Source organism: Aulonocara sp. 'chitande type north' Nkhata Bay, linkage group LG5, assembly GCF_057382095.1.
Source record: "Aulonocara sp. 'chitande type north' Nkhata Bay isolate Kocher_YH1m ecotype deep benthic linkage group LG5, A_spYH_male_GT1.1, whole genome shotgun sequence".
In the NCBI taxonomy this organism is placed as follows: domain Eukaryota; kingdom Metazoa; phylum Chordata; class Actinopteri; order Cichliformes; family Cichlidae; genus Aulonocara; species Aulonocara sp. 'chitande type north' Nkhata Bay.
The window spans coordinates 28,649,783-28,670,126 of record NC_141348.1 but is presented as its reverse complement, the minus strand read 5'-3'; the positions used below and the strand labels follow the sequence as shown (position 1 = coordinate 28,670,126).

The window sequence follows — 20,344 nt, the reverse complement described above, 5'->3', positions numbered from 1 at the left end:
CGGTCTCACAGCACCAGGAGATGAGCATTCAATGTTTCCCCTACCACTGCCCTATATCCTCTCCAACTTACAAAAAATAAAATAAAATTTAAAAGACAAATTAAAAAATAAATGTTATTATTATTATTTTTATCTGCACTGAAATAACAATTATAAGCAAGAAAATATCCAATTTTCATCGTCTCAGTCAACCTAAAAACTGTTTGTTCAGTTTGTTAATGCTTTATTAATCTTATACAGTGCACTCTCTGTATTACAGTGTAGAAAATATCACTTTGCACTTGTATCTTCAAATCCATGTCTGTCTAATTGACATACTGTATGTAGTCAAAACTTTAGGATTTAATATTTAAATAATATTCACACTTGTTGCCAAGAAGCACACCGAGAGTCCAAATCCCCACCAAGGCAACTCACACTCTGGTGATAATTTAAGGCAATAGTATCATATTTTGTATATATTAATTTAATTTTCTTTGTTCTTGTTAAGTGTACTTTAAGACGTTCGTAGTGCAGTAAAAACGTATATATGACACACTGTTTGATTGCACAAACACTATGTAGGAGTGGGTAATGGGTAATAGGTACTGATTTGTAAATAACTGGACATGGTTTGTGAAATCTGAAAGGCTAAGGCTGTGCCATATCATATTGCCCACATTAATACTTGATACATTTTTACCTGATATGAAAGTGTCACATTACAATAACAAACATATGCATATGTTCCATGGTGTGTACAACAACGAGACAAGCCCGGGCATGTCTGAGAGCAAGAGCCGCTTGTCAGTCTCCAACGGCAATTAGGTATCTAGTTCTGCAAACTTGCAACCCAAACGTAAACAAGTCAACCAAACATCGCTTGTTGCACTCCATTCGACAGAAAGTTCAAATGGTAGATAGAAATTTCTTATGTGGTTACATGATGGAAAAGCAGAGCTTTAAGCAACTGGTTAAAAATCTCAACCCAAGATACAACATCCTAGTTATAAAATATTTTTCACTTTTATTATGTGACAATATTGTGCAGATCCTGAAGAGTTAGCTAATTGCTTTAGCTCTTGTCAAACTGAAGTGCTACATAGTTATGTTATGCTTTCACTAAATAGTTCCAGGGCAAACACTACTAAAGCTACTTTTGTGCGTATATTCCCTTCATGCTGTGTTACTGGAAATACTGCTGAGTCACTGCTATTGCACTACAATGCTGCTGCTGGCTCCTTGTTTCAGTAGATTCACACTTTAAATTAGGAAGTGCGCCATCTATAACAGTAGCCCAGAGATAAGAAGAAGGATGGAAAAAGTCAAGATAACCTTTAACTAATTCCAGGTGAACCTTTGAGCCAAATTTGAAGAAAATCCCTCAAAGGGCTCAAAAGATGTTCATGAAAAAAGACAAAGATCATAGAAAATGGATGGATGGATGATTTTTATTATAAAATTATTATTTATATATAAGATGTTATTACATATTGCACAGGTAATAATAATCTTATACTGCAAGTGTATCCATTTATTTGAGAGCTGAGACACAATGTAAACAAATGTGACATAGTACCATACGATGTTTACAATAAGTACTGGTGCTGATCCTCATCGCTCCAAACAAAGACTCATCTTGAATGGCTGTTTGTCAATAATATCCACATTTTTCCACGCATGCAGATAAGAGATGGACATTAACTTGAAAGGCAGTGTTTGCTATGATTTAAAATTGTTATCTTCAGCTGCAGTCAAGTTAAGAATGCATTATTTGATTTAGTCCATATTGACAACAGAAGTTTCTGTGCACCATGACTTTTATATTTAATGCGCACATTTCTTAAACACCAACGCGTATGCTTATCTTGTTAAACGTTCGAACACCCTGCCAGCACACACTTCTTTTTACTGTTTTTTTTTCTCTCTCAATATGCACAAATACTCTCCATCAACACAGACAAGGGTCACCTTCGTGATAACGTCAAATATGAAACTTGATTTCTTTCCCCTCATGCAGTGAAACAACAACGGCCAAATAGAAGAGTTGCTGAAAATCGTGTCATAAAATGTCAGTCAAAAGTCTGACTGAATATAAAGTGTTTTAACTTGAGCTTCTGTTACTATTCTGCTGACATACACATAATATTATCATCTTAAACTGATATTTAGCACCACTGCCCGTGATGTTCTTTCATGTTCTAACATCATTTGCTATGATGTGGTTCATCCCTGTAGAAACTTCTCTTATAGGAAGTCGTCCAAGTGACAAATACGCCTCCTACCCCACAGTGAAACTCACCCTCCTTCCCTCTTGTGCTTCAGTATCTAGGTTTCCCCAGCCCTCTAGGGGGCGATGTTATTTTCGTCACAGAATAGTGTGATCAGCCACAAATCCCAAGGCTCGAAAAATTACTAACCCTAATTTAGACCCCTGCTGCAAAGAGATCTCATTCATTTGCGGAGCTACACCGAAGGAGCCTGTCCCCTGCTATGAGAGCCTTTTTATCTACAAAAAACACGCAAGACATAAACTGTCATTATAGTGGAAGCTGTCCTATTTCTATTAAGTGCCCCGCCCACCCCATTTCTGCAGAAACAATACATCTCAATGCACGCACACAAGCTCTATGTGTGGTCATGCGGGATGTTAGTAAAGATAATTGCTTCGCTCTAAGCGTGTACACAATGTGATATCACTAGCATAATTTGTGGCGTGCGGTAGCAATAAATCTGGATCTTTAAAGCCACTTTTGCATTGTGCTATTAAGCACCTGAATAAGCTTTTAATAATGATTTCATTCATTTCCTGTTGAGACAATAGAAAGCTAAAACAAAGAAATAAGGATCTAATTAGCTTATTGAAATTATTACCAGAGTCCATTATAAAAAGCAGTAATTGCACAGCTTTTTGTTAAGGACGGTCAACTTCGCTAAAGGGCAGCACCACAACAATAATCTCATAGCTATCAGCACTCCCATATTCAATTCGGGACAAACAGAGGAGCCAAACAAAGATTTCACTACACTGTGGCAGCTCAGAGGTTAGCCACATGATTTCAAACTCTGTCTCAACACATGGTACACGTAAAGCTTTTCATTAATATGCAAATATTTGTGAAGATATAGTAGCAAGTTGCATTTTCTTAGCAGTCTTTTCTCAGTCCTCTCTTATGATCTATGATCTAGCCATTCCCCTCAGGATCTAGTCTGTCAGTAAGAATCTCGACTTTGTTCCTTCAGAAAATCCATTTCCCACCCCATGAGTGGCCAACACATCTTGTTTTTCCAGTTCTCTGTTTTCTCCAGCTGCCTTTCTCCTGGTCTTCTTCCTTCCTCTCGTCCTGGTAGGCAAACATTTCTCTGGGATCCTATCGCTTCTCTCGCTGCTTAATGCAGTCCCCGCTCCAAAACAGCCATGTGTCTTCATGTGTCTTTCCTTCCTCTGTGCTGGCCCAGATGGATGGGCAACACAAACAGCCAATGAATCACAGTGAGAGATGTGGGAAGGAGGGGGGCAGGGATATATCATCTATGCTGGTGGCTGGAGCCCAAGCAGCTTAGAGCACTGGATGAGCATAGTGAGATCAGCGCAGTACAGCACAGATAAGCCCAGTACAGGCCCACACAACACAGAAACTCAGCTACACTACAGCATACAGGCACAAATACATCAGGACAGTCAACAACATGAGCGTGAAGCGCTAATGTTACCGCTATTGTAACCTTGACACAAAACGCCTCACATGTTGGGCCATTTGTCACGCAGTCGTCGGGCAAGGTCAAGAACCATAAACACAACTCTGCGATCTGTAGTGGCGTTTGAAGTGCTTCTACCACTTCTGCAGACTTAAACAACACGCAATGGAATCTGTCACGTATGGGAACATTGTACGTAATAGCGCAGGTGACAGCGTAATTGTGCAAACAACCAAAGAGCAGACAGCAGCAGCTTGCCGATGCCTCCGCTGTCGTAGAACGCTGCCGGCGAAGAGCCGCGGTCCCTCACTGTGAACTCACAGAGCAAGAAGACGGCGAGAGAGAGAGCGGGAAAAAAAGTAACGAAAAGCTCAGCATGAGACGATTAGGATCTTTAATATTCATAACTGTTAAGTTTCCTCTCTTCCAGAGGGGAGCGGTTTAATCAGTCAAAGTCATGTTATTTCTAAAGGAATGACAGCACACCAGGGACGGGCAGCGTCATGCTGTGGTGAGCGCCAACTCGACACTGGGCCGCCGTAGCCTGTTAGGCCTTTCCACTGAGCATTAACTTAAAGGGCACTCAACACATTGCCGCCTGTGTGATCTGGAGGGTCTTAAAAAACAGCCTCACAATGCGTGTGTTTGACCGCGAGGACACTTGAGAAAACACGACACGGACTGTACATGTGATGGCGGCTTTGACTAAGGTACTCGACACATTCTCAAATGACCCCTTTAGCTCGGTTTATGCGAACACTTAAGTCACCTTGGAGACCAAAAGACTGTGAAATGACTCTGCTGAGGTCACTTAACCTTCTCACTGCGACTAATACAGCGAGGGAAGACCCTTGGTACATTTTTCAATGAGAGTTTTTTTTTTAAATTACAGCTGGCTGCAGACATAAAGGTAAGCCGGGTTCTTTGAAAACAAACAAAAAAATTATTTCTAAATATAGAACCGTTTTCTCAAGGGTCCTTCCAGCAATGTTGAATTAAACATCAAACCACAGCATCTCTATAGTCCTCCCAAGTATCCTCTGACACATGCATGATAGAGACGAATTTCCAGCACTGGTAGATCTACCAAGAGACAGTTTGAAAGGCATGTCACAGCTCCATAAAATATTGTTGTATTAGGAGATAAGTATGATATGATGATTAGAGTTTGAGTACAGACTGCTGTTTGTTATATCTGCTGATAAAATACTTCTTGCACTCACAAGGTCACAGATGTGTCATGGCCCTAAGAGCTGCTCAGTGTGCTGTAGTAATGCAGGGAGACGTAATGTCATGCGGCAGTTAGTCCATTAGGGGGCAGCAGACTGAGCGCCAGCAGCAGCAGCAGCAGCAGCAGCCAGTGGAGCCTGTCAGAGTGAGAGCAGTCTGCTTTAAGCTCTTCATTCTGTCTTCTCCACTCGGCCGGGATTAAGGCCAATCATAGAAATCACTGAGTCAGAACCGTCCCACAATAACAGATGGAGGGACTTTCCACTCCAGAATTTTAAAACATCACAGACAAACTCACTTTCACTCGGCCTCGCACCCTCGCCGCCACCATCCCCCACCGCCGCCACCATCTTTCATTCTCGCACCATCCTTTTATCTCTCCTCTCCGCTCGGCTGTTTTATCCTGCCATCATATGCTGTACTCCATTTCTCTCCATCTGTCTCAGTTTACTGCCCCCAAACTTTCTCCCTCCACTAAAGCCATATTAATTCCAACAACACACTCAAATCAACTGCAGAAAAGTTTAATTGACTTCACAGATTGGAGAATTTCCTCTGTGAAGTACTTTGAACTGGGAAAGAGCTGGAAAACTTATAACTTGTTTTGACTGCAACCCAGCCTTCTGACAGACTATCAAATTTCAAGATTGCCACGCAAAGTTCCTCCGAGGAGGACACTGATAATAACAATAGACGTTCCCCCTTTAGAGTTGCCAAACAATGTAAAAGTCCATAATGAGGTGCAATAATGACCCTTAATTCCAAGTCCCTGGTTGGTTAGCTACTGGCAGCTGGGTATTGTAGCCGCTATTAGCTAACTCTGACAGAGGATGTGCATGGATGGGTGGGAGACCCTGCCTTTGTTCTGTGATCCAAAGCACCCTGTGGCAGACCAGTTTGCAGAGGCTGTGTGTGTGTGTGTGTGTGTGTAGTGCTATTGTAGCATGTGCTGAGATAATCCCTGCCTTTGTTTCTCACCCATAATCTTCCTCCACCACAACGGAAATGTTAACACTGTCTTTTGCTTTTCCCCACTCATGGCAGCGCATTCCCAACTCCACTTCTGTTTCCACAGAGGCTGGATCTGGAAGATGTGAGATGTCACCTACCCACAGCAGCATCAGCTCACCAGCTTTTCAAAATCAAACACTCTTTTTTCTTTCTCTACACTCCACAGAGCCTCGCGGAAACACTACATTTCCAAAGACGATTGCCAGCATTGTGCGGAAGCTTCTGTGTAGTTCACTGAGACAAAAAAGGCAGCTGTCTTTACTCTGGAACAATAGCTGCTGCAAAGAGCTCCTGTAACCTCACAGTGGTTCTTCAGCGTTACGCCAAAGGGATCGACCTTGATCATAAACCCTTGTGTGCTAACAGATCTACTTCTAAGTTTATGATATGGATATAATCAAAATACGATTATGATAGAAGCAATATCACAGGAGCAAACGTGCTAATCTAATATATTACTGACTGCTGAAGTATCTCCATAAAAACAATTCTCGCTAAAAACTAATTCTCTTTTAATTGGGATGCTCTTTGTTTCATTTGAGATACACTCAAAATAATATGCATTTCACTCATTAAACCACAGTGCCTTTGAAGCTAAGTGGCAGGCTCATCATAGCACAGAATGAGGCCAAAGACCATTGTGCTACACATTATCATTCACTGGAGCTGCTACCACTGTAATTTCAATTAAACCTCCTATGGTATAACTGCTACAAACAAGCTCTATGTAGATAAAACGCATGCTTTCAAAACTATGAATCCACACAAGTCACCGTGCACCAATGCAGCACGCGTGCCTTACGGTAAAACAAGGTCACTGCAAGAACATGCCATAGAGATCTGCAGCCTTGAATGCTCACAGGTAGCCATGATTCCTACATGCAGAGGCCAGCAGGGGGCTCAGGGTGAGCGTGCAGACTGAGCAGTGTGTTGATGGGGCCAGGATCAGCTCAGTGACATGCGAGTGTCTGGCTGGTTGGGCTCACTGTCTATTGTTTGACAGATAGTCGCAGACGTGCCCAGCCTTTCCTGCTGTTACTGGCATCAACCAGACACAGGAGCAGAGAGGGAGAGAAAGGGAGGAAGTAACATTTCAGAAAAAAGGTTCTCCAGCAGCTCATAAAGCACTGACCTTGTGGGTGACTTAGACGAAGAAAGCTGCATACTTGTTGTCTAGTAAAAAAAGTGGTGAATAAAATCCATAAGTCAAAAAGAAGAAGCCCACTGACGTTCCACAAGAGAAAAAGTGAGCACATCACTTCCCTTTTACGTGGCACAAATGTTAACATGTTCATGGGGCTTCACAGACGACCCACATGTTGCGTCCACCTCCTCCTGTGTAGGTGGAGTGGGTGGGAACAGCATCATTAAGCATGTCTTCAGAGGTTAGAGTGACATAAGCATGCGGCATCACAACCAACAACAACAGAACAAGACAGAGAGCTCATGTCTGTACTCCGCCGCTGTTCTATATTTCAGCAATCTGTTATTTGTGTCGCATCATGACAAAAACCCCAATCATTGCCAAAACACACACGCACACATTATGTAAAAACACACACGCAAACATTTAAAATGAGCACGAAAACAGCGGCAGCTGACATCTTGAATGGAAGACAAGCATGATTGTACATGCACACGCTAAGGCGCACTTTTAATCACCACTGGTCACGCGGCGCACCGACACAGACTCCACTGAGATGTATGTTCATACTGTACACTTGCAATCAGACCAAAAGAGCCCTCATTAATCAACAGGCAATCAGTTATACAAGCATTTGTATGCTGTGTGTCCCTTCTCTGGCAGACGTACGCTGAGTGCTGGGCTTGGATGGAAAAACAGTTGGACAGTCAGATGTGTGTTGCTGAAACAAATGAGACAATGTAGACCATTTAATGGGATGGAGACGAGCAAACAACCAAAGCTTGAAATTGTGCAGAAACATGCAATAGCAGTGGGGGGGGGGGGGCAGTCTGACATCACTAGACTCTCAGTTAATAAGCATCAAGATCTGTTTTGTGAAATACTAAAGCTACATATGTTTTGATCACTGTGCTGTGGACTATTTGAAAATAATTACAAAATAAAACATATTTGGACTTGTTTGGGCGTGCGATGCTTTATTGGCACATCTGATCTGGGTGGGTGAATCAGCATTAAGTTTGCATGAACATAATGTTGATTCAGTTGCCATATAATTACTGTTATTTTGTCCTCGTTTGCTGATAGAGCAAGCAAAACAGTTCCCACACATAGTTGTAGTTTTTTGCTTGTTTTGATCAGATTGTAGTTTTCTGGTTAATATGACTAAATAACCCTCGAAAGATTTTTAGCAGACATGCACAACGTGTATCTTACCCGTTAACTAAGAGATGAATCTCTAGTTATTATGTATGGGCTCCAATCAGGTTAAGCCCGATCGATGTAGGATCTTTAAGATCGATACCGATATTTGGTAAAATCTGATATCACAGCCGAAATTTTTGTTCCTTTCAGACACGTGAAAGATAAAATAATAAAATGATTTTTTAATATGTGTTTCATAGGACTCCTTACTAAAATAATATGAGAGGACAGTTTAAAAATAATCTTGTTTTATTGTTATCATCATCCAATTAGCCCTGCTGTTGAAAATTAATGAGTGGCCTCTGGTGGACAAACTGTGTAACAGCAACACTCGCGACATGGCTAAAGGCAGTTTCTCATGCCTCCTCCTTAGTTTTTAAAATGTCCATTTATCTGCCAATATAAACAAAGACACCAGTATACTGTATTGCCACATAGCTAATATATCGGGAGGATGTCACTGTCCTATTGCCCCCATGCCTCCCAGGAATCATCGGACTGCCCATAAAGCCATTCTCCAGCTCTTATTCTTAAATGCAAACTAATATCTAACATCATCACCTGATATAGTTAATGTCTGGAGGTTAGGGTTGCATCAACATTGAATCTAATGTACTACAATATAGTTTTTTATGTTATGTTTTAAATATATTGATGCAGAGATGAAAAAATAAGAAAGACGGGGGAAAAGAAAGAACAACAAGAGGAGGAAAGGCTCTTTTTATTTTTTTGCTTAGAGCCATACCAATATAATCTCAGCCCATCAGCTTAGCTTGGCTCGTCTCACCTCACCTTTCCACAGCGATGTCTGCAGTTCAAGGGCAAACTGTATATTTTTTCTGTCTATTTTTGCCCTTTACTTCAATCAGCTTCCCTCTTACTTGAAGATTACTGATAGTTTAATGAAAAGAGTTATACTGCGGGAGCTTATAAGGGCAGTTCTAATTCAACTAAAAGGCCACGATGCGTTTCCTAAAAGCTATTTTATGTCTTGCAGATTTACTTTGCTCCCTCCCTTTCGTCTTTACGGCTACAAAGGGAAAATGTATGCTTCCTGACAAAACCACTGTCAGAGTGCAAGAAAGCTCAATGACAGCAGTTGGTGTTTGACAAAGTATATCACTGACAGCGCACGGCAGGTCAGTTGTTGAGGATTTACACATGTGAACACATGAATACAAACCTTCAGTCATATTTATCCATGCATACACACACGCACGCACGTGGACACACACACGCGCACATACCCTATCCAGTATTCCAGCAGACATAAGAGAGGAAAAACATGCAGACACGGCTGTCTCTCAAAGCAATTACAGCAGACTGAAACCAAATTAAATTTGAAGCCTAGAGCAACACTAGCGACTGAATGTCTATGACAGATATGACAGGGGAGGAAAGGGAGTGCTGCGGGACCAAAGGGTGGAAGACATGATGAAGAGAACGCCAGGTGTGGGTCAGAGAGGAAGAGAAAGCTACTTGGATAGAAGAGCAAATAGACAGAAGTGGGGCAGAGAGCTGGTCCCACGCAGAGAGCATCGGGAATGAACTCAACCGAGATTTAAAGGACGGTTCAGATGGTTTAGAACGCGTTAGCTCAAGTTCACTGCAGACACGTTCGAAAACACGCCATATGTTGTTGGACTGATTTGGCATCGTCTGTATAATAATTTCAGGAATTAACTTGGAGCTTTGCTTAAAACAGTAAATGTTTACCATAAAATTTCACATTTGCATCTGCTGAGCAACACTTTTTATCCAGTATATAAAATTTTGTCAATGACATACTGCAACTGTGACAGCACCCCCCACCAAAAAAAGTGTAGAGACCCAAATTGTATTATTTAACCGACAATATTATCCATATGAGTAGCTTTCCTTACTCTAATAAAAGTAATGGGAAAAAGAAAAGCTTCTAAAAGTTTGGAACTCATTCTGAAACCATGTGGTATGCTTTGGGACAAAGTATTGCAATTAATTGAGTAAAACATGCAAAACTCCTACAGTTCACAAGACTTCGCCAATGGAATTCCTGCTAAACGTAGTATATTTTACAACTTACCAAGTAATTATTTATTCAAAAATAATTATCTGAGAAGGCAACAAAAACTACAACACTATGAAAACGCTGAAATGAAAATGTTCTTTCATTGAATAATAAAAGCACTTCTTTAAAAAAAAACTGCTTTAACGCTGGAAACTGATGCCACGCAAGTAGAATTATACTATCTGTAGACCACTTAGCAATCACAAACATGCGCTCGTTACAGGCATACAGATTAGCTCAGTTTCCAGTTCTCCACGAGATATCATTTCACCATTTTCATTATTCTAGTCCAAGAAATGACAGGATTAGTTGTGGCGGCTTTTAAACATCTGATGTTATCTCGCTCTCCTGGGTGAACAATTAATCCCCCCTTATTTCCCTTCTTCTCATCACCCTCTCTCTCACTCCCCATCCAGGCCTTAACTTGCCTTCTTTTCTCTGTTTTTTCTTTTCTTTTTTTTACTAGAGAGAAATAGAGCTAAGTGGCCTGATGTTTGAGCTGTGTAAGTGGACACAAAATTAAGTTTTTGTGCCCCACAATTGGTGTGATTTGTTTAAAGAGCAAAACCAATACTACATGGATTCATAATCAGGTTTACTACAAGTAAAACTATGAAATGACTTTAACTGGCAATGTGCCTTCTGACTAACACATAAATGATACTGTCATCCTTGTGTGGAGAATAAGAATAAGCTCGCAGGTTTTCGTATGATAATGTCAAATCACATCTGGCTAACTATGTAAATGTTTGATCAGTCTGCTGTGGCTTGTCCTCATGCAGTTCATGCTCCTCAGCCACTGAGACATGATGTGTTGAATATTTAACCAAGCAGCGATGCTCAGAATTCAGCTGAGACTAACATATGCAAGATCTATATGAGGCAATTTGTAGAGGCAGACAGAACAAACAGAAAACTAAAGACGTAATTATTAAAAGGTTTGAAAACGTGTGTCTGTGACTATGTGCTGGGAGGTCCATCGTGACACAGTATGCAACAATATAGCTCAATTCTTTTTCTCCCCGATTTTAAATTCTCTCTCAAAGAATCCCAAAGCTTTCTTTTCATTACAGTGTGATGTGGATAGACTGAGAGTGCTTCTCTCTGAGCTGCTGATACACTAGGGTGACTGGTATTGTGGGGTTTTTTTCTTCTTCTTTTTTTGTGAAAATTAATCTGGACTTCAAAGTGTCATCAAAGAACCAGCTGAACTTAATTATACCATATGCACAGTATATTCTAGAATCCAATATGGGACCATTTCCTGTTTTATTCTGAATTAACTTACAAAATAAATGTAAACTGAAATACTGCTTTTCTTGGGTAAGTTACAGTGTGTACAATGCAAAGCTTACATATGATGTGGCATTGTAACTAAGTACCACTGCAAAGAAACCCTTCTGAATAACTTTTGTGCATATAAGTTGTCTAGCTGTGGCATATAGAAAAATAAAAGTACAACTGCTGGGTGCAAATAGTGCTCACAGCGTGTCAGGAGTCCTGCCATCACACACTGAGCCTGCAAATGTTGTAATTTAAAACCTTGCTGACTCATGAATACACTGGTGCCAAGCACACTAGATAACAGAATAAACATGTAAATAAGACATCTTTGTGGGGTTTGGAGAGCTGATTTTTCACTTTTCCTATATAAGATGGCATTTTGCCCATAACCTGGGCTTGATGAAGAGCAAATTATCACCCAAAAAGTAATTATTGAAAGATACCATTACAGTGTTAATAGCTACCATAGGATCAGAGTGGTGGATATCTATGGGCAGAAATGAAATAAACTGTCCATAACTGTGTTTTAACATGAAAATCAGATTACAGTGAGTATTTTATATGGAGAGAGCATAGACTGTATATAAAAGATGCTGGCAGCCATCATGATCATCCTCTGTGTGCCTGTCAGTGTTGCAAATGTGGCAGTGGGGTGTGGTTTTGGTTCAGAGGTTAGAAGTGATGAGATGCTACGTTGCACAGATAATGCATAATAATTGATGCAGGAGCACAATAGGGGCAACCTGTGCAAGCATAGACAGCGGCTGGTGTAGCCGCAGCCACAATACAACCAAGGAAGCTGACCCTGAGTGCAAAGTGCACGAGTGTATAAAACACAGTGGTGGATTGTGAACTGTTGGTGTAAATAAAATATGTAAGTAGTATGGGAAAGCATTTGTGAGTGTTGGGAAACACGCTGTAGACAGAGCTGTGCTGTCTCGCTACTCGGCTTGCCTCAACAAGTAGTTTGGCCATAGTCATCTTTAAAACCGAACTTGACTAAGCACAGACTGGACATATGTTTGTGATTTGTCATTCACAAAGTAGCCACACCTTATCAGGTTTATTGAGTTGTGTGTTTGCAGCTTGCTGGCCTTTTTAGACCAAGAGCTACACCCAGGTTTTAGGTACAATGGGAGTAAGTGCCCTTCTACAGTGTGTGCCATGCTGCAGACCAATCAACTATTTGCAGGCCTGTAAATGGGTTTAAAAGCAGAGAAGAGACTGCATTTTTCAATAAACTGATATAGTGCAAAAGCAGAGAAAGCAAAAAAAAAATGTGAAATCGTGCTCGATTTATTCCTGCATTTAAACTTTACTCATTCTCTTGACAATATTCACATTTTCTCTCAGTGGAAATGATTTGGCTTTGTGTGCATATGCTAAAGTGTAATGGTTTAAAGGTACCGTTTATAATTCTTTTTAGATTATCTACAAAAAAGATTGTGCTCATACTACACATGTGGCTAAAGACCAGGAAAATGCATAGCACGCCCAATATTCTCGCGATTAGTTATTGTCCGTCTCTGTACAGCTGACAACAAGCTGACTAAACGACAGCTGGTTATAAGCTAACATTATGCTAGCTAATGCAAGCACCAAATACAGCAGTGTTTACTGCAGCACAGAAAGCCATCAGACAAAAGTGAGCTACACTAACTCATTGACTCGTATCTGGACTTCCTTCGCAAAGTTTTACAGACAGAGTAAATAAACATGGGCACCTTGTGAATTAAATATCAGACTGACAGCTGACAGTCACTACAGATGAACGGTAGCTAGACTTTTCAAGTGGACTCGGGGGAAAAAATGTAAAATACCACAAATTATATAATTAAAACATGTTGCTTATTAGCAAGTTATTAGTTAGTTATTAGTTATTAGCAATATGTTAATAGCTATCATAAGTTAATAGCTAAGTTATTCAAATATGTTAAAATGCAGTGCGTACAAAAATGATTGGATACACAAGCAGTAGGAAAAACATGCCAACAAACATGGCCACAGTTATAGGGAAACACTAAGTGACTGGCCAGGCCATTAAGGGGTGCAGTCCTAATGTAATGTTTTTGATCTCTCTTGGCAGACTAAACACGTTTGTCCTACAGCAGCTACCGTAGCTAGGATTAAGCACTTGAATTGGGAGTGATAAGAAAACAGAATTTGTTGGCTAGCAGTGAGATTTTATACATTGTACCTTTAACCAAAACAACTAGACTATTTCTTTTATTCTAAAGTCAGGGATCTTTTATTTATCTTATCTGATTTGATTATTTTAGTGTATGATAGCAACATCCACATACATCAATCCACTGACGCTGTAAAGAGATTGGATTAAGAATTAAAGTTTAAAAAAAACTTAATAAAGATAGCAGTGGCTGTGATATACTGTAAGAGAGGAGAACTTGGATCATTTATGCTGACCACGAGAATAAGACACAGCTCTGGATAAATGACTGATAACACAAGGGGTAGAGCCCTGGGCCTACAAGAACGCTACCAAGTCTAATCAGTCTAACACGGCTGAATTACAAATACTAGAGATATCTCATACTTGAATTATCAGTTTTAAACACACACACACGTACAGATTCCCCAACTCAAAAGCGCACACACACATGCGCAAAAAAATCCATTCACATACATCTGTTTCTTAGGCGCTAAGCACTGTGCAAAGGCAGAGATTGAAAATACCTCATTTAAATCATTTCAAAAAGAACAAACTCATTTTTGAAAATGTGTCATGCACACAGCGGTCTGATGGCATATTCAGTATCATTACAGACTAACATTGGTCAAAGATTATAGCGGGTAGCCCATTTGGTCTGTCTGTGTGGATGAAGTCAATTTAGAAGAAGGCATTTCCAGCTTCTCATTACCCAAGTGGTATAGTGCTTTTCAAGGCACCCAAAGCGCTTTACAATGCCACTACTATTCATTCGCTGCCATATCGCGCCATCGGCCCCTCTGGCCATCACCAGTAGGCGGTAGGGTAAAGTGTCTTGCCCAAGGACACAACGACCAGGACAGAGAGCCCGGGGATTGAACTGGCGACCTTCCGGTTACAGATGCGCTTCCCAACCCCCTGAGCCACGGTCGCCCCAAGTGGTATACACTGCGCACCTTTTATCTCACCTATTACGTGCTAAAAATATCTGCTGTTGGAGAAACAACACACTGCAAGAAAGACAACTCCATAAAACAAAAAGGCAATGTGGAATATCTTAAATTACAGAAAAACCATTGAAGGAAAGAAGAAAGGGGTGAAAGATTAAAAAAAAAAAAAAAAAAACTCTACGGCGAAGTAGAATCATTTAAAAAGCACAAAGTGTGATTCAAGGAGAGAGAGAGGGAGCGAGGTAGGTAGGACTGGAGCAGTCTAACCTTGACAGAGTGCATCTTCTGACAAGCATCTGCCTCCTGTAATAATTTAGAAATAATCTCCATCCACAAAGGCCCAGCAGTCTGGCAGAGTAAATGCTCTGTGCCTGATCGATCACTCCGATTCAGCCAGCTGCCGGTCTCTGTGTGCGCAGGCCTAACATCGATCTCAGGCCTCCCCCCCTCTGTCGTACAGACGAGCGTGATAAAGTGAGGAAGACGATGAAAAGGTGCGAGAGAATGGAGATGGCAGTAGTGATGCCAAACTGAGAAGAACAAAAATGATACAGATTCAAAAGCTAATTTCAGAAACAGCAGCGCAAAGTAAAAAGAAAACGAAGCGAGAGAAAATTGAAAAGAAACATTTTATGACAAAGAAAGCAAATACATATCCACAAAACTGCAAGACAAAGAGAATTTGGGCTATTATGCCGCTTCCCCGTGATGCTTTGCTTTATGGCAAATATTATCCAGTGGACAACAGAAAATCCTTTTGTTACAAGCATTTTTTTAGTACAGCAGGTGGCCACCCAGTTTTGGAAAAAAGGAATACACACTAGCACACACATGCACACCCCATCAACACATCCAATTACTACTCAGCGTTGTGACAGCATTAACTGCCACTGTGCATTTGGCCCCTAGCAATTAATTGACTTTTAAATAGTGTGCCATTAGCACCAATTTAAATGAATAGATGTACTCCTCCGCCTTCACTTAGCACACTTTGCTGTGGTTGATTTTAAGAAACACCACCACTGTGTCATGTGAAATGGCAGTGCAGCAAGCAAGATCTCAAAACAGAATGGGGACAAAAAAAAGCCTCTAAAGTGTGTGATTATCATGTATACAGACCATGATTATAGTATCGTGTTAGGCATTCACACTAAGCCACCTGTGTGAGAGTGTGTGAGAGAGGTGTAGCCTGAACTTTTCAGGTTCTGTAAGACATAATGGGACAAAGAACTATTTTTTAAATTGATTTTAGTTCATTTTACTCACTAATATTTCTCTATAAAGGTCTGCTTGTTATTTGCATTTATAAGCACTCATATTATAGTGCATTCCAAACTATTTGGGTTTGCATGCTTTTACACACTAAATACCTACATTTGCTCAAAACTACGCTGTAAATATGCTTGCAACTTGCATATTTAGTTAGCAAGAAATATTGCAACTAACCATAGACTGTAAACACCTGATGGGCACAACCACTGTGACGTCATCCATTGGTTTGGTTACTACAGCCTGGAGGTTTGTACTGCATGTTGAGCGAGCCAGAAGTGGCCATATTTGAACGAGAGGATCGAGTGAATAATGCTAGCTACCTTGGAGAAAAAGGTGCAATTTTTGTCAATCCCAGTCTTTTTTTCTAAGAATTAAAACTGACAGCATACAGAAAGAAAATTCAGATTTTCTTAAATGCTATTTGTATTTATAATAAAAGAAATTATTGAACACTTTCTCCCAAACTTCAGTAAGTTACAGGATCTTCTCTTTCTTATTTTCAACTGGAAATAAAATGCTCTACAAACGAGTTGCAGTACGCCCACCGTTACCTGACATATTTACCAAACAAAAGCAGGTCCAACAGGTTTTATATGACAAAACAAATGTCAGTTACACCATTTTCAATGGAGTATATATGTTTATAACTTTACCAGATAACAGGACATTGACTCCTTTCTTTCTTTTAGCTTTAGCTACTTCGCCTTTATAGGCGTTTCTGAAACGCCAATTTTCAGCTGCAGATGGGCTATTCTGATTAGGTCTGATGTTACGAATGTTTCCGTGCCGGCTGACTTTGTGTCTTCACTCATAGTGAGGAGATTGAAGGTTAATGACATTTTAGTCTGTGTGTGTTGCACGAAATGAATCAGATCATAATCTGACTTACACAAGGATTGGCTGGTCACCCATCGGGGCTGGGAATGCAAGAAATCGGCTGATTCTGGTCCCCGGCCGTTCGAGTGGTGCAGTTCTGCTCATTAGTGCTAATATATACATAATAATATAATTTAATTAACAAAAACAATTATTCATATTGTATTATTATAGCATATTGTATTATTTATCATATTATTATGTTCTAGAAGACAGAGAGACCATAACCCTACCCGAACGGTCCAGTTTGACACATTGAATTTCTTAACAACGCATAGCCCTAAAGCTTAATACAAAGAAATAGTTGAGTTATACAAAAGTTGCACCTTCTTCAAAGTAAATTAGCTATATAGAGACATAAAATGTGTTTGTTTGAGGCTGTAGACATGTTTTTACGATGCAGGTCAAGGGGACAGACTTGCCTTTGAAGTTTCTGCTACTTGCAGAAGATGGTGCTCACAATGAAGGTACCATTATTTTGGAAGGCCTGATATTCAGGCTCATAGTAATTGCATGACATTTGTTTTATTTTGCAAAGAACACTTTGGAAAATCAAAACTTAATGCAGTGTTTAATGCACTGTATCGTGCTCAGTATTATAAATCTTAGCAGGGGGAGAGGGGGTCAAATGTTTGAGGCTTACTGTGATAAGCTGAACCTGAGCTTGTAAGTTTGTAATCAATGATAGGGATTAATGTGTATCAAAAAGAAGAAAAGAAGCTGGGTTGCTTTTATCTGAGGTCGCTAAGATTACAGGAGCAAAGGACAAACACAAAAAAGTGAGAGCAAAAAAAGAAAGGGAGCAGGCTGGTAAAACAGGCAAGTGTAGAGAAGAGAAGTGAACAAGAAGAGACAGTGTGAGATAATTATTATCACAGAGGTGGTTTTCCAAGGTCAATATTTGCGATTCTCCTCAACTGTCTCTCAAAAGTATAACTCCCCAACCCCCCGAGCTTCCTCCAGCACCTCCTCTCTCCTCGACTGCCTCCAGGCACACTCCTATCTTCCTTTCCCTTCTTCTTCAATTTCTGCGCCTTTCCTCTGTCACTCATCCAGTGGAGGAAAACTGTCCCATCCCTCTGGTCACTTCTTCGAATGAGCCAAAGCTACAGCTGACAGCGACCACATAGCTTTTCAAACACAGGACAAATTAAATGGTCAATAAACACACCACTGGGCCATTTCTCTGTGTAGTTTGAGGAGGCACCTGTCAGTCAGGGGAAAAAAACAAGGTAACTGAGCATCAAACCACATCTTTCAGCCCCTACTTCATTGGCCTGTAAGGAAAAACACCTGCCAATCATGAAAAGTGTTAGGTCATTATGTTAAGACAGGCTATAACAGGCTGACAGAGTTATGACAGGCTGTCAAAGCTCAAGACAGTGGGGCAGAAAACACGAATGAGGAAAAGGAGGAGGACAAAGGGCAACGGGCTGCAAAAGAGGGGCCGGTGAACCAGAGTTTGACAGCATGAATTCAAAACTCATCCTAAAGACTCGAAAGTACATACAGGACTAATATAACTTTAAGTGTCTTTAAACTTTTCCAACTTACTAAACTCCCAAAACAACAGACTGATAAATATTTGAGAAAGTGCACTTTTCTTCACTGTCTTCTCTTTCTTCTCACCCTCCAAATGATGTCCTCCCCACCTTCACCAAGTGCTGGCTATTAGTGCATCACTGAACCATAAGGGCTCGGTAAAATGTTAGTTTTCAATATAAAGTGCCATGAATAACTGTTGAGAACTGTTGCTGTATAATTCTTCCTAGATTAGCGCAATCAGGCCGGCCAGTCTCGGTGAAACTTTGCACAAACATCTACACACATACAGGAATTCTCAATGTGTTGATATTTTTATTATGTTATCATTTTAATTATTTTAATTCTTCCTTGTAGTAAGTTCATTTTATCATTTCCCCGTAAATGCAATCTCATGTTCTCCATTTGTGGTTATTCCACATGTTACGCTTAATGTGCACACGTCATTTAACGGTCACCAAAATTTCTAAATCATTTCTAAAATTTTCAATCACCACTAAATGCAGAACAAACTAATTGAAAAATCTAACAAAGAGTTTTTCCAAACATTTAGTAATACACAGTAAAAATGCAATTTCGTGGTAAAGCGTCCAAAATAAATCAAATATTTAACATGACAAAAACAGTTATTTTAAATGAGTTATTATTTAACTGTCTAATTCCTCTTGAACAGGTAGAAACACACAATTTAAGGTTCTGCCACAATTCTCTTTTTTACATATCAGCAAACTAGCATTGAAAATAAATGTTAAATCTAATTTAAAAAGTTAATATACATTTTTCTTAACCCAAACCAAAGCTTGAACCCCTAAACAGGTGCATTTGGCAAACGTTATGTCGAAGACTTTGAAAGTCGAAGCGGTCCCAGCGTGTGACCTCTTCGCTACCACTACCAATTCGCACACACATAAAAAGAGCATGTGTAAAACAGAAGGGAAGCTCTGGGCATTTGCTTCTGCAAATGTGCTTTAACACCAATAACAGCACTGATTCGCTCTTTTTTTTTTTTTGTCTAACCGCTATTGCAGACCAGTGCCACAACTGATATGAGATGATGCAACAAGCTGAGACAGACTCTGAATGGCTTCCACTTAAGAAACAAGCAACAGAAGAGAAGTGACAGCGCACTGCAAATGAATGCATACTTGGGAGAAATGGAACGGAGAGAATAATTCAATCTGCAGCCACCTCCTCCAGTCAGCCAAGGAGAACTGAGCTGAGGGGAAGGCGGAGGAGGAGGAGAGAGGGCTGAGGCGTATGATGCCTTTCTCCCTGGGCAGGGCTAGGGTGGCAGGCACCCAGATAAGCTGGGGCCAACCAAAGATTAACTGCTTGCTCTGATGGAAGAGCAAAATAAAGGCAAGTCGACCTCTGATTCCCTTGGCCTCTCTGCATGAGTGTCCTTACTCAGTGGGGACAAGTGGTGGGGATCGTGCACAATAACCATGATGAGAATTTTTAAACAGTCAACAACAGCCAAGGCAGAAAGAAACGAATGACATTCCTCCTGTGTGGAATAGGAGCTGCACGACCCCTCACAGCCTTTCAAACTCATCCCTTTTTGTCTTTAGAGTCAGACTTTTCATTTTCCCGCAGTCTTTCACCAGAGAATCATACAATAGCTTTGGTGGGTGCACCAGCAAAAGGCTTCTCTGAAGATCACTTCTAATTGTCTAAGCCCATTCAGTGTTGAAGCAGAGGAATTACAAAAAGACAGAAGTTTGCAGGTAAAACTGAGCGGTTCTGCAAGAACTGTAGTGGAGCCGTGACGTTGATCTCTTGGATCATTGCAGATTGAGTGCTAAGGCTCAGCAAAAGGTAGATCTTACCCATTAAACTTTCCTTACTGTTGGAGACCTGTGTAAATGCTTACACCTTCAAGAAAACAAGAACCACAAACCGCTCAGACAGCGAGCCTACAACCAGCAATGCAAGACAGT

General features: G+C 40.5%; 1 protein-coding gene across 3 annotated transcripts in view; it reads right to left on the bottom strand.

Moving 5' to 3' along the window:
- The window catches only part of cacna2d2a (calcium channel, voltage-dependent, alpha 2/delta subunit 2a), a 183,748-nt gene that overhangs the window by 90,945 nt on the left and 72,459 nt on the right, over positions 1–20,344 (bottom strand). The gene's annotated exons all lie outside the window — the stretch shown is intronic.